General features: G+C 45.7%; 1 protein-coding gene and 1 pseudogene across 1 annotated transcript in view; one reads left to right on the forward strand and one right to left on the reverse strand.

The window, feature by feature from the left end:
• LOC126159971 (voltage-gated potassium channel subunit beta-2-like) overlaps positions 1-14,620 on the forward strand; it is a 683,413-nt gene that overhangs the window by 491,632 nt on the left and 177,161 nt on the right. The gene's annotated exons all lie outside the window — the stretch shown is intronic.
• LOC126160077 (5S ribosomal RNA) lies at positions 9,450-9,567 on the reverse strand (annotated as a pseudogene).

The following is a 14,620-nucleotide window of genomic DNA, read 5'->3' on the forward strand; positions in this document are numbered from 1 at the left end:
CTTTGTTTCACTCCGTTGTGTGTGACGTGATGTGACACATTTCTTTTTTTGCGACCTATGAAATTTTGCAGTGTTATTTTAATAGGCAGTTCTGTCATCTCTACAAGATTCTTAACTGAAGATCATAAATGTCGTGATTGCGCGAAATTCGAGTAGGAGTATGGGATACAGCAAGACATCACAGCTCTAGGTAAGTGAACTTAAATTCCAAAATTTTCTAAGCTGTACCGATTTTCAAAACACGTAAGCACACAGCTCCAATCTGTAAAAACTCGTGAAGTACTTGTCGCAAATCAGAAAATTGCAACTACTGAGTATGTAGTCCTAACTAACGTAAATGAAAACAGTCATCAGTTGGAAGTAAGTAGCGTGAGGCAATGTTTTTCTGGGATCTATGAAATACGCATTTCACTTTTAATTGGAGTTTCTGGCAGTTCTGCAGGATTTCTAACTGAAGGCCGTTGGCCTACATATTGAGACTGCGTGAAATTCGAGTAGCAGTGAGGGATGTAGCAAGACTGCACAGACGTATGTTTCTAAACTCTACGGATTTTCATAACACGTATGCAGTCAGATTCAAGAGCTAATGTAATGTTTAAAATAGGTCTACTTGTACTGAATCAAGAAGTCGCAAATACTCAGATGATTCGCAACTAATAGAAATGAAAACAGTCAACAGTTCGAAGTAGTGCAAGACATTTTTTCTGTAACCTATGACATTTCTACCGTAATTCAGATACTGCCGACCGTTAGAGAATGTGTTACATGGGAACAGAATGTGTAATGTTGTCAGACTGCCAGTTTGAAATCACGTGAATCCGAAATTTTCTCAACTCTATCGATTTTATAATGTGCTTGCCGTCTACTACGGGCGTACATAATACACGAAATAGTTATCTCGAACAGTTGTACTGTAAGTATAGGATTCTATAAAAATATCATAAAAGATGAAAAATAAATATTTCGAACTATGTAATCTTTAGATCAGTGCAAGACTATTGTACCCAGTCTATGAAATTTTACAGTGTAATTTTAATACATTTCTGCTAACTGTAACGTCTTGATTGAGTGAAATGCGAGTAGAAACATGAGATATTAGTAGTATCACGGATTCTTGAATAAGCGGATACGGAATTTTCTTACCTTCGTTGTTTTTGAAAGGTGTCAACCGCACCTTAGTGCTGATGTTACGCATGAAACAAAAATCTAGAAACTGCAAGTGTAGAGTGATCCAAAGTAACACGAAAATAGTAAAAAAAGAAAGCATTTCAATATATGACCTTTAGACCAGTGAAATTTCTGCGGTCTATGAAATTTCACAGTGTAATGTTAATACATAGGCCTATTTCGTCTAGAACACTAGACTGATAATCCGAATGGAAGCACGAAACATAGCAATACTACACATCTGTGAAGAAACCAGTTCCGTCAATAATATGCGCATGTTTCGCGACATAGTCGTCTTCCATAGAAAAATTATCAGAAACGCATGCAGATCATGAATTTTGAACATCACCTTCGTCCATTTACAGGGTGCGACATATTGGAGGGTCATAGCGCCCGCGGAACTTGAACTTTTCTTAACTGTATAGCTTTTGAAAAAATTAACTGGCCTAGTTTACATTTGCATCTATACTCGGTGAACAAATGCTAAGTGCGAGCAAAGGATGCTTTTCATTGTATCATATACACTGCCTGACAGAAACAGTGACATACCCAGACGGGAAACAGGAAACAAAATGAAACTTCGCGGCTTGACAGGGTATGTCATCCTATTTCGGTGAATACAATGTTGAGTCAAATTTACAAAATTCTTGGCTGTATGTATAATTGACATATCATTATCATATTTCGTTGATATATGTTTCTCTACCTCTTTTATAAAAACCTTGAATCACTTCGCATTCACGACTGCAAACGTCAGGAGCTGTCTGAGATATAGCTCGTGTTGAAATGCAAAACAATCACTACAGCATATCAAAACTAGACATGATTGTCTTACTGGGCTAGCCGTGATATTTCTTTGAATAAAAATATGGCATTTCCGTCTCTGATCACTAATTTTTTTTATTTTCAGTTACCGGTTTCAGGCTAGCTGCCCACCTTCAGATCTGTTAGATAAAGTTAAAGATATGTAATTATTTTTCTTTAACTTTATCTAACAGGCATGAAGATGGGCAGCTAGCCTGAAACCGGTTATTGAAAACAAAAGAAATTAGCGATCAAAAACTAAAATGCCGTATGTTTTTAATCACTACAGTAACATACATTTCTCCAGTTGCTAATGACCAGAGCGTAAACGCTATCCCTTTTTCTCGTTATTTTCGGATTCGCTAATTGGTGTTCTGCTTTTAAATTTCTCCCTCAATATTATATTGGAAGGCCAGCGAAAACGTCAACCGCTATGTGTGCAGGGTTTTCGGATAATGCAAACGAAAACTGGAACTACAATTTCGAGTTCTTCGCTAATTTTCTACCAGTCAAATTTATTTTCCTTCAAAATTTCTAGTGAAGATCCCTTGGAATTCAGAAGCACGTATCATATTGTGTCAGCAACATTAATCTCTCTTTAGACCACTCCATCTCTGACACAACTCATGTCAAAACAACACCAGAAGTAGACAAGACAGCAGACGGAAGCTTTGTGTACTGCTAGAGCCGAAGTGGAGAGGACACCAACTCAAATGTTCAAATGGGTGTGAAATCTTATGGGACTTAACTGCTAAGGTCATCAGTCCCTAAGCTTACACACTACTTAACCTAAATTATCCTGAGGACAAACACACACACACACATGCCCGAGGGAGGACTCGAACCTCCGCCGGGACCAGCTACCAACAATGTAGCAATACAGCAACAATGTAGCAGTTTTCGCATAAAATGCAATCTTTTAAGACAAAAACTCCATAAGAATAACACAGACCGGAAGTGAGCAATTCTGCAACACGGGTCAAGTAAATATACTGGACGTGTTCAACAATGACCAACCCACCAGCCCCACCCAAACAGTACAAGTATTGTTTAAGACAATTCTTTAATGAACTTCTTTAATGGCCTAAGTTAATCACCCTGACAAGGAGACCTCACTTACCGTGAGGCCATTCTCCAGGAAGGCCTTCGGCTGTGTGTCTGAGAAGGACTTTAAGGTTTATATTCTATTGAGGTTATAACATTTTAACCTAAAAATAAAAAAAAGTAATAGTACTTTTTAATTTATTAAAAAAAAATCACGAGCGGTCTGGCGCGAGCAATAACCACCACAATACTAGAGGTCCAGCAAAGTCAATAACCTCGCAGTGGCATTGCTGTGGCACGTTAACACAAATGAACTGCAGCGCCTCAGACCGCTCGGCTAACCGCGCGGCAGGACATCAACTCCCTTCGATGGTTCGCTACAAGACCAACAACCAGAGGAACACGAGCGAATAGTAGCGAATGCGAACCGAATACGGCCGAACGCAGCTCCAAGCGCTTGTCTACCGTTTACACCCGAGAGAAGCTTCGATCGTTGATGCATGTTCGCTTGTATTCGCTCCAGTGTAAATCCGCCGTGTGATCTACACTGAAGCGCGAAAGAAACTGGTATTCGTATCCGTATTTAACTACAGAGAGCCGGCCGGTGTGGCCGTGCGGTTCTAGACGCTTCAGTCCGGAACCGCGAGGCTGCTACGGTCGCAGGTTCGAATCCTGCCTCGGGCATGGATGTGTGTGATGCCCTTAGGTTAGTTAGGTTTAAGTAGTTCTACGTTCTAGGGGACTGATGACCTCAGAAGTTAAGTCCCATAGTGCTCACAGCCATTTGAACCATTTTGAACTACAGAGATATGTAAACAGCCAGAATATGGCGACGGCTATATACGAGGGTTGGAACTTAAAAAAGTGGCAACTATTTATTCACAACCAATACAATAGAGTTACGTGTTTGCACCTGTTGATGTCCTTCAAAGTAGTCACCAGCGTTGTGTAGAACCCGTCGCCAGCGATGTGGAAGGCGTAGCATACCGTTAGCAGAGCCCGTTCTGTTGACGGTGCGAATGGAGCGATCTACTGCCTGTCGAATTTCTGGAACAGTTCTGAAGCGAATGCCACCAAGTGGTTCCTTCATCTTCAGAATCAAAGTCACAAGGACTCAAGTCCGAGGAGTGTGGTGGACGGTACAGTACCTGCCAGTGCCATGGAATCTCAATGTAGACAAGTGCAATGTGCTGCGGATACACATAAAGATAGATCCTTTATCATTTAGCTACAAAATAGCAGGTCAGCAACTGGAAGCAGTTAATACCATAAATTATCTGGGAGTACGCATTAGGAGTGATTTAAAATGGAATGATCATATAATGTTGATCGTCGGTAAAGCAGATGCCAGACTGAGATTCATTGGAAGAATCCTAAGGAAATGCAATCCGAAAGCAGTACAATCCCACTGCTTGAATACTGCTCAGCAGTGTGGGATCCGTACCAGATAGGGTTGATAGAAGGTATAGAGAAGATCCAACGGAGAGCAGCGCGCTTCGTTACAGGATCATTTAGTAATCGCGAAAGCGTTGCGGAGATGATAGATAAACTCCAGTGGAAGACTCTGCAGGAGAGACGCTCAGTAGTTCGGTACGGGCTTTTGTCAAAGTTTCGAGAACATACCTTCACCGAAGAGTCAAGTAGTATATTGCTCCCTCCTACGTATATCTCGCGAAGAGACCGCGAGGATAAAAACAGAGAGATTAGAGCCCACACAGAGGCATACCGACAATCCTTCTTTCCACGAACAATACGAGACTGGAATGGAAGGGAGAACCGATAGAGGTACTCAAGGTACCCTCCGCCACACACCGTCAGGTGGCTTGCGGAGTATGGATGTAGATGTAGATGTAGATGTAGACCGAACAGAGCAGCCACAACTTGCGCTGTATGCGCCCGCGCATTGTCGTGCAAAATGACGGGTGGGTTGCGCAGAAACTGTCGCCGCTTCTTTCGCAAAGCTGGTCCCAGGTGATGCTCCAAAAAACGAACAGTAATACCGTGCATTGACGGTCTGCCGTGGAGGAACGTAATGCGTTAGGGTAACACCATCACAGTCGTACACGAGAATCACCATAGTTTTAGCTCCATTCGCACCATCAACAGAACAGGCTCTGCTAACGGTATGCTACGCCTCCCACATCGCTGGCATGGGTTCTACACAACGCTGGTGACTACTTTGAAGGACAGCAACAGGAGCAAACATGTAACTCTTTTGTATCGGTTGTGAATAAATAGTTGCCACTATTTAAGTTCCAAGCCTCGTAAGACAACAAGCATCTCAAGCAGATGTTACATCGGTTACTGCTGTCACAATGGCAGCTTATGGAAATTTAAGTGGGTTTGAACATGGGATCGCCGGCCGAAGTGGCCGAGCGGTTCTAGGCGCTACAGTCTGGAACCGCGCGACCGCTATGGTCGCAGGTTCGAATCCTGCCTCGGGCATGGATGTGAGTGATGTCCTTAGGTTAGTTAGGTTTAAGTAGTTCTAAGCTCTAGGGGACTGATGACCTCAGAAGTTAAGTCCCATAGTGCTCAGAGCCATTTTAACCTTTTTTTTTTTTTTTTTTTTTTTTTAACATGGGATACAGTATCTCCGAGGTAGCGATGAATTGGGAATTTTCCCGTACGACGATTTCACGGATGTACCGTGAATATCATGAATCTAGTAGAACATCAGATCTCCGACATCGCTGCGGCCCGACAAGATCCTGTAAGAACGGGACCAACGACGACTGAAGAGAATCGTTCAATGGAACAGAAGTACAACCCTTCCGCAAATTGCTGCAGATTTCAGTGCTGGGCCACCAGCATGTGTCAGGGTGCGAACCATTCAACGAAACATCATAGATTTGGACTTCCGGAGCAGAAGGCCCACTCGTGTACCCTTGATGACTCGATGACACAAGACTTTATGCCTCGCCCGGGCCTGTCAAAACCGACGTTGGACTCTTGACGACTGGAGACATGTTGCATGGTCGGACGAGTTTCGTTTCAAATTGTATCGAGCGGATGGACGTGTGCGGGTATGCAGGCAACCTCATGAATCTAAGGACCCTGCATGTCAGGAAGGGACTGTTCAAGCTGGTGGAGGCTGTGTAATGGTGTGGATCGTGTGCAGTTGGAGTGATACGGGGCCCCTGATACGTCTAGATACGACTCTGACAGGCGACAGGTTAATGTTGATCACGAACGTGCTTTTGCAGTCAGTGGAATGTTTACAAATGCGGAGTTGGCAGATGCCCATTTGATGTACGGATTAGCACGGGGCAATAGCCGTGGCGCGGTACGTTTGTATCGAGACAGATTTCCAGAACGAAGTTGTCCCGACAGGAAGGCGTTCGAAGCAATTGATCGGCGTCTTAGGGAGCACGGAACATTCCAGCCTATGATTCGCGACTGGGGAAGAGCTAGAACGACGAGGACACCTGCAATGGACGAGGCAATTCTTCGTGCAGTTGACGATAACCCTAATGTCAGCGTCAGAGAAGTTGCTGCTGTACAAGGTAACGTTGACCACGTCACTGTATGGAGAGTGCTACGGGAGAACCAGTTGTTTCCGTACCGTTTACAGCGTGTGGTTCAAATGGCTCTGAGCACTATGGGACTCAACTTCTGTGGTCATCAGTCCCCTAGAACTTAGAGCATCACGTCTGATCAGCTGAATCCATTCATGCCCATTGTGCATTCCGACGGAGTTGGGCAATTTCAGGAGGACAATGCGACACCCCACACGTCCAGAATTGCCAGACAGTTGCTCCAGGAACACTCATCTGAGTGTAAACACCTCAAATGGCTCTGAGCACTATGGGACTCAACTTCTGTGGGGACTGTGTAATGGTGTGGAGCGTGTGCAGGTGGAGTGATATGGGACCCCTGATACGTCTAGATACGACTCTGACAGGCGACACGTACGTGAGCATCATGTCTGATCACCTGCATCCATTCATGCCCATTGTGCACTCCGACGGAGTTGGGCAATTTCAGGAGGACAATGCGACACCCCACACGTCCAGGAACACTCTTCTGAGTGTAAACACTTCCGCTGGCCACCAAACTCCCTAGACATGAACATTGTTGAGCACCTATGGGATTTCTTGCACCCGCTAGCACTCGTACGAATTTATAGGTAGCTCTGCAGGAATCATGGTGTCAGTTCTCTCCAGCACTACTTCAGACATTAGTCGAGTCCTGGTCATGTCGTGTTGCGGCACTTCTGCGCGCTCGCGTGGGCCCTACACGATATAAAGCCTGGTTTACACATGGACATTGGGTTGCGCAACTCGTTGCGTGGAATGAGCTGCACGTAAATGGTTTCGTATGTGACTGTAGACACGGCGAAACCAGTATAAACTTCAGTTTCGTCGTTGTGTGGGTTCCTGACTCGTCTCTGACATGAAAGTTTTGGCAGGTACACGTCGCACGAGTTGTGATGGAGTTAAAGCTCGATGCGTGGAATCGCTGCAGAAGGAAAAAAAAAAAAAAATAAGAAACATGTTTCGATTCGTGACTGGATGAAGAAAAGACGCCAGCTCGATAGCTCAGCATCGTTGCTGAAATAATTTGTAATGGAAGACCCAAGAAGTTCTTTTAATTATGACAAACTGCCTATTGGCTTCTGTCTCGGGTTCTTCGGCCGACGTCGATCTAATGATTTTTCTGACGTTTCGCCAGCACGAGTGGCTGGCATTGTCAAAGCTTCACCCTCCACTGCCAGTGGTGAACTGGAGGCGAGCTCGCGGCCGCAGACTGTATGTACCTGGCGCGACAACGCCCGAGGGCTTCTCCGCGGTCATTTCCCGTGCGGTTGTCCTCTCGCTACCTGCGACGGTCGTTCGCTGCAGTACGGGAAGCCAGGATCCGTTTACCTTAAGGCTTTCCTCTTTCTTCTTGAAACTGTTCGCAAATTTTGGATTTCTACAGGTTCTCTGAACAAGCGCGTGTGATAGTGCTCCTCTACAGCCAGAACTTCCGTGTCGGCGAATTTTATTACGTGGTCGGTCTCATTCAGTGCGTGCTCTGCCACGGCCTATTTCTCCACCTGCCCTAACCTGCAATGTCGCTTATGCTCTTCGATCCTGGTGTTAATGGATCGTCCAGTCATTCCGACATAAACTTTTCCGCATGTGCAAGGTATGCGGTATATTCCCGACATTGCAAGTGAGTCTCTTTTCTCCTTCGCCGGTCTAAGACACTCTTTGATCTTCCTTGTCGGTTTGAAAATCGTCTTCACGCCATGTTTGCGCAATATACGGCCGATTCTGTCCGTCACTCTGGGAATGTATGGCAGAAAGGCCGTATTGCGCAAACACGGCGTAAAGACGATTTTCAAACCGACAAGGAAGCTCAAAGAGTGTCTTAGATCGGCGAAGGAGAAAAGAGACCCACTTGCAATGTCGGGAATATACCGCATACCTTGCACATGCGGAAAAGCTTATGTCGGAATGACTGGACGATCCATTAACACCAGGATCAAAGAGCATAAGCGACATTGCAGGTTGGGGCAGGTGGAGAAATCGGCCGTGGCAGAGCACGCACTGAATGAGACCGACCACGTAATAAAATTCGCCGACACGGAAGTTCTGGCTGTAGAGGAGCACTGTCACACGCACTTGTTCAGAGAAGCTGTAGAAATCCAAAAACACGCGAACAGTTTCAACAAGAAAGAGGAAAGCCTTAAGATAAACGGATCCTGGCTTCCCGTACTGCAGCGAACGACCGTCGCAGGTAGCGAGAGGAGAACCGCACCGGAAATGACCGCGGAGAAGCCCTCGGACGTTGGCGCGCCAGGTACATACAGCCTGCGGCCACGAGCTCGCCTCCAGTTCACCACCGGCAGTGGAGGGTGAAGGTATGACAATGCCAGCCACTCGTGCTGGCGAAACGTCAGAAAAATCATTAGATCGACGTCGGCCGAAGAACCCGAGACAGAAGCCAATAGCCAGTTTGTCAACAAGTGGCCACGAAAGCCTTAACAATTTGTTTTAATTATCTTAGAATGTCACCAGAACCGTTCACGTTTCTTCTAAATAGAGTTAATTATGCGGTAACGAATAAAGGTACTGTAATGCATGAAGCACTGTCGTCAGAACTGCAATTACATATCACGTTGCGTGCATTACAATCGAGAACACTCGGCATGCTATAAGATGCGGTTTCAGCTGGTGATGACGCTTTTTCGTTAACAGCAATAGTTATTAACAATAATAATTATTAATATTCTCTCTCCTCCCGAACAGGCCATGAAGGCCCAAAGGTACCGACCGGCCGCCGTGTCATCCTCAGCCCATAGGAGTCACTGGATGCGGATATGGAGGGTCACGTGGTCAGCACACCGCTCTCCCGGCCGTTTTACCACTTTGCGAAACCGGAGCCTCTACTTCTCAGTCAAGCAGCTCCTCAGTTTGCCTCACAAGGGCTGAGTGCAGCCCGCTTGCTAACAGCGCTCGGCAGACCGGATGGTCACCCATCCAGGTGCTAGCCCAGCCCGACAGCGCTTAACTTCGGTGATCTGACGGGAACGGGTGTTACCACTGCGGCAAGGCCGTTGGCAATTATTAACATTAGCAACAATAATTATTTGAAGTTCAATTGCACACAGTCGTGTAGGGCGAATTATGACCTTGGAATTGGTTGTAGGTGTATGCAGGTAAATTTCGCGACAGGCTAGTAAGCGTCGCGAGTTTGTCACGGTATCAAGACAGCTTTCGCGCCGTCGATGGTTTGTTTTTAACACGCGAAAATACAATTTACGCGAAGTCCTAATTATCGCGAAAGGGTACAATATTTGGTGAGCCTCTCGCTTCCCGCGCCCGGGTTCCCGGGTTCGATTCCCGGCGGGGTCAGGGATTTTCTCTGCCTCGTGATGACTGGGTGTTGTGTGATGTCCTTAGGTTAGTTAGGTTTAAGTAGTTCTAAGTTCTAGGGGACTGATGACCATAGATGTTAAGTCCCATAGTGCTCAGAGCCATTTAAACCATTTGAGCCATTTGGTGAGTCGTTGTCGAGGACGTAAGTTTGGATAGAAATATCATTTTCAAAATCCATTATAAATCCTGTCGGTCGAAGTAGCCTAGCAACCTAAAAGCTCACACGTGGTTATCAGCAGAAACAGTTTACCATTTTTCACGCACACGGCTACACTCTACATCGAGGTGTGGATGATTTGTGGGGGCGAAATAAACATTTGAAAGCATTTGATTAAATAAAAAGGAAAAATATAAAGATGTTTATTCGTATATTTTGTTATGTCATGAACTGTGATCCTTTCTTATAGTGGTGTAGAGCCTTACATATTATTAATATTGCGACAGACTGATCGCAAGTGTTCTCGTTGCAAGTAGAGTTTTGGGCCTGATTAAGGGTAGCTGGTTCTTAAAGGTTAAGTGAAGAATAATATCACAGTCAAATAACGTACCATCGAAACCCACTATCTTTATACTACACTACTGGCCATTAAAATTGCTAAACCATGAAGATGACGTCCTACAGGCGCGAAATTGAACCGAGAGGAAGAAGATGCTGTGATATCTTCTTTTCAGAGCATTCAAACAATGTTGGCGCCGGTGGCGACACCTACAACGTGCTGACATGAGGAACGTTTCCAACCGATTTCTCATACACAAACAGCAGTTGACCGGCGATGTCTGGTGAAACGTTGTTGTGATGCCTCGTGTAACGAGGAGAAATGCGTACCATCACGTTTCCGACTTTGATAAAGGTCGGATTGTAGCCTATCGCGGTTGCGGTTTATCGTATCGCGTTGGTCGAGATCCGATGACGGTTAGCAAAAAAATGGTTCAAATGGCTCTGAGCACTATGGGACTCAACATCTTAGGTCATAAGTCCCCTAGAACTTAGAACTACTTAAACTTAACTAACCTAAGGACATCACACACACCCATGCCCGAGGCAGGATTCGAACCTGCGACCGTAGCAGTCCCGCGGTTCCGGACTGCAGCGACAGAACCGCTAGACCACCGCGGCCGCCACTGTTAGCAGAATACGGAATCGGTGGGTTCAGGCCAATAATACGGAACGCCGTGCTGGATCCCAACGGCCTCGTATCACCAGCAGTCGAGATGACAGGCATCTTATCCGCACGGCTGTAACTGATTGTGCATCCACGTCTCGATCCCTGAGTCAACAGATGGGGACGTTTGTAAGACAACAACCAGCTGCACGAACAGTTCGACGACGTTTGCAGCAGCACGGGCTATCAGCTCGGGGACCGTGGCTGCGGTTACCCTTGACGCTGCATCACAGACAGGAGTGCCTGCGATGGTGTACACGACGACGAACCTGGGTGCACTAATGGCAAAACGTCATTTTTTTCGGATGAATCTATGTTCTGTTTACAGTATCACGGTAGTCGCATCAGTGTTTGGCGACATCGTGGTGAACGCACATTGGAAGCGTGTATTCGTCATCGCCATACTGGCGTATCACCCGGCGTGACACGTATCGGTCACCTCTTGTTTGCATTGACGGCACTTTGAACAGTCGACTTTACATTTCAAATGTGTTACGTCCCGCGGCTCTACCATTCAGACGATCCCTTCGAAACCCTACATTTCAGCAGGATAATGCAGGACCGCATGTTGCAGATCTTGCACGGGCCTTTCTGGATACAGGAAATGTTCGACTGCTGCCCTGGCCAACACATTCTCCAGATCTCTCACCAATTGAAAACATCTGGTGAATGGTGGGCGAGCAACTGGCTCGTCACAATACGCCAGTCACTACTCTCGATGAACTGTAGTGTGTTGAAGCTGCATGGGCGGCTGTACCTGTACACGCCATCCAAGCTCTGTTTGACTCAATGCCCAGGCGTATCGAGTCCGTTATTAGGGCCAGAGTTGGTTGTTCTGGGTACTGATTTTCAGGATCTATGCACCCAAATTACGTGAAAATGTAATCACATGTCAGTTCTAGTACAATATATTTGTCCAATGAATACGCGTTTATCATCTGCATTTCTTCTTGGTGTAGCAATTTGAATGGCCAGTAGTGTATATTAAGCTAGCTATTTCGGAATCAGGTGATATCGTGGCCGTGTAGTTGTGTGTTGTCGACAACAAATAGCTAAACACTAACATAAACATTTCACATGCTCTGATATCGACGAGGGAAGGACGAAAAGACAACGACGACATACAGGGTTATTACAAATGATTGAAGCGATTTCACAGCTCTACAATAACTTTATTATTTGAGATATTTTCACAATTTTTTTGCACACACATACAAAAACTCAAAAAGTTTTTTTACGCATTCACAAATGTTCGATATGTGCCCCTTTAGTGATTCGGCAGACATCAAGCCGATAATGAAGTTCCTCCCACACTCGGCGCAGCATGTCCCCATCAATGAGTTCGAAAGCATCGTTGATGCGAGCTCGCAGTTCTGGCACGTTTCTTGGTAGAGGAGGTTTAAACAGTGAATCTTTCACATAACCCCACAGAAAGAAATCGCATGGGGTTAAGTCAGGAGAGCGTGGAGGCCATGACACGAATTGCTGATCGTGATCACCACGACCGATCCATCGGTTTTCCAATCTCCTGTTTAAGAAATGCCGAACATCACGATGGAAGTGCGGTGGAGCACCATCCTGTTGAAAGATGAAGTCGGCGCTGTCGGTCTCCAGTTGTGGCATGAGCCAATTTTCCAGCATGTCCAGATACACGTGTTCTGTAACCTTTTTTTCGCAGAAGAAAAAGCGGCCGTAAACTTTAAACCGTGAGATTGGACAAAACACGTTTGAACAGCAAAATAGCTGTGAATTGCGAATTTGCTGCACGAATGCGTGAGGATTCTCTACCGCCCAGATTCACACATTGTGTCTGTTCACTTCACCATTAAGAAAAAATGTTGCTTCATCACTGAAAACAAGTTTCGCACTGAACGCATCCTCTTCCGTGAGCTGTTGCAACCGCGCCGAAAATTGAAAGCGTTTGACTTTGTCATCGGGTGTCAGGGCTTGTAGCAATTGTAAACGGTAAGGCTTCTGCTTTAGCCTTTTCCGTAAGGTTTTCCAAACCGTCGGCTGTGGTACGTTTAGCTCCCTGCTCGCTTTATTCGTCGACTTCCGCGGGCTACGCATGAAACTTGCCCGCACGCGTTCAACCGTTTCTTCGCTCACTGCAGGCCGACCCGTCGATTTCCCCTTACAGATGCATCCAGAAGCTTTAAACTGCGCATACCGTCGCCGAACGGAGTTAGCAGTTGGTGGATCTTTGTTGAACTTCGTCCTGAAGTGTCGTTGCACTGTTATGACTGACTGATGTGAGTGCATTTCAAGCACGACATACGCTTTCTCGGCTCCTGTCGCCATTTTGTCTCACTGCGCTCTCGAGCGCTCTGGCGGCAGAAACCTGAAGCGCGGCTTCAGCCGAACAAAACTTTATGAGTTTTTCTACGTATCTGTAGTGTGTCGTGACCATATGTCAATGAATGGAGCTACAGTGAATTTATGAAATCGCTTCAATCATTTGTAATAGCCTTGTACGTGTATAGGTATAGAAGCGGCCTTACAATATAATAACACAACGGACGTCACTGTATAGCAGCACTAGGTATCGATGTTACGTAAAGCGCGTCGGCTGAACGGCAGAAACCTTTCAGTCGTTGTCATAATGCGGAAACGGAGGGTTTTGTGTGACGTCCAAAAGGGCGTGATCATTGGCTTTCGGGCAAAGGTTGAAAGCATTTCCGAGACACACATGTTTGTAAACTGTTCGCGTGGTGCAGTGTTTAAAGTGTACCGTGCTTGTAAAAAGGCGCTATCCAAAAGCGGCGCAGAGACAACTGCGGTCTACACTGAACATACGAGGGGTGTTCTTTTAGCAAGTACCGTTTTGAAATTAAAAAAAAAGACGTGCTAAGATATCTGAATAATTTTATTTTTACCAGCTGTACCGGTATGAAATGAGCGTTTTTTTTTTGTGAAAATGATACACTAATTTTGAATTGAAAAGTAAAAACATTTTATTCAAAGTACTGACTGTGGTGTCACCGCCAGACACCACACTTGCTAGGCCTTTAAATCGGCCGCGGTCCGTTAGTATACGTGGGACCCGCGTGTCGCCACTATCAGTGATTGCAGACCGAGCGCCGCCACACGGCAGGTCTAGAGAGACTTCCTAGCACTCGCCCCAGTTGTACAGCCGACTTTGCTAGCGATGGTTCACTGACAAATTACGCTCTCATTTGCCGAGACGATAGTTAGCATAGCCTTCAGCTACGTCAGTTGCTACGACCTAGCAAGGCGCCATTAGCAGTTTATATTGAGATTTTGCTTATGTATCAACAAGAGCGGTGTTCTCCAATTATGGATTAAATTTAAGTATTCCAGCAGCAACGTACTTTATTTGCTACATTAAATTACATTGTGCTGTTCCAGCCCTAACGCCAATCTGCGTGAGCTTGCACGCGTGCATTTCGGACTCCTCTAGCTACAAGGTGTTGGCTCTTCTGCCACCACTTCACTGACCATTGCTTTCTATACATTTTGACCGCCTTTCTGGCAATTTGTGGACACCGCGCCAATAGAAATGTTCGTCTTTTGAAGCAAATCAATCAGACACCCAATTTTCGACTTCTTCGT

Source organism: Schistocerca cancellata, unplaced genomic scaffold (genome assembly GCF_023864275.1).
Source record: "Schistocerca cancellata isolate TAMUIC-IGC-003103 unplaced genomic scaffold, iqSchCanc2.1 HiC_scaffold_1150, whole genome shotgun sequence".
Lineage (NCBI taxonomy): Eukaryota > Metazoa > Arthropoda > Insecta > Orthoptera > Acrididae > Schistocerca > Schistocerca cancellata.